We start from the raw sequence: 757 nt of genomic DNA on the forward strand, positions 1-757 counted from the left end.
TTTTTTTTTTTTTTTTTTTTTTTTTTTTGCTGCTTGGGGCGGCCAAAACCCTGGAGCCGGCCCTGCCTGTCACCATATTGTATGAGTACCTCCACAGTGTTTCAATATAGAGGTAAGGAATATCACATGGTACAGATTCTGTTCCCTGATTGGCGGACTGACCTGACCTTTATAAACTGCTTCCATCCACAATTCATTTTCTTTTGCTGCAAAACAAATTTTGTTCATTCCTCGAACAAATCTCAGCTAAAGGCTTCTGGCCATGAACACTGGTTTGGGCAAAGCTCTATTTGGAGAACTGTTCACAAATAACAGGGCACGAACAAAACAATTTGAAAGCTGGTCTTCAGTTCAAGGAACTGTTCGCCTGGTTTTTACACTACTCAGTCTGCTTTAGTCAAAGATGCTGTTCATTATTTTGGGTCAAAACAAAATACACAGGTGAAGTATAGCTGAATGCACTGGAAAGGCACAAGTGTCTAATGAAACTTGGCCTATATTGCAACAAAACTCCAGCTTGTGGAGGCTGCAAGAGCTACTGAGCTGAAGACATCAGAACAGGAATTATCAGACTGGCTCTGACACATGGTCCCTCCCGCTCAATCTCCAGCAGTGGCCAGAACTAGACACTTAACAGAAAGGTGCCAGAAACTGTGCAGTGGGCAATTATGGAGTGGCCTGCCCATAGGAGAGGTTTCCTCTGGGAGCCAGCAGAGTTCACATCACTGTCTGCAGAAGCATCTTCTCTGTGCAGGCT

Source organism: Terrapene carolina, unplaced genomic scaffold (assembly GCF_002925995.2).
Source record: "Terrapene carolina triunguis isolate 2854851 unplaced genomic scaffold, T_m_triunguis-2.0 Scaffold448, whole genome shotgun sequence".
In the NCBI taxonomy this organism is placed as follows: Eukaryota; Metazoa; Chordata; order Testudines; family Emydidae; genus Terrapene; species Terrapene triunguis.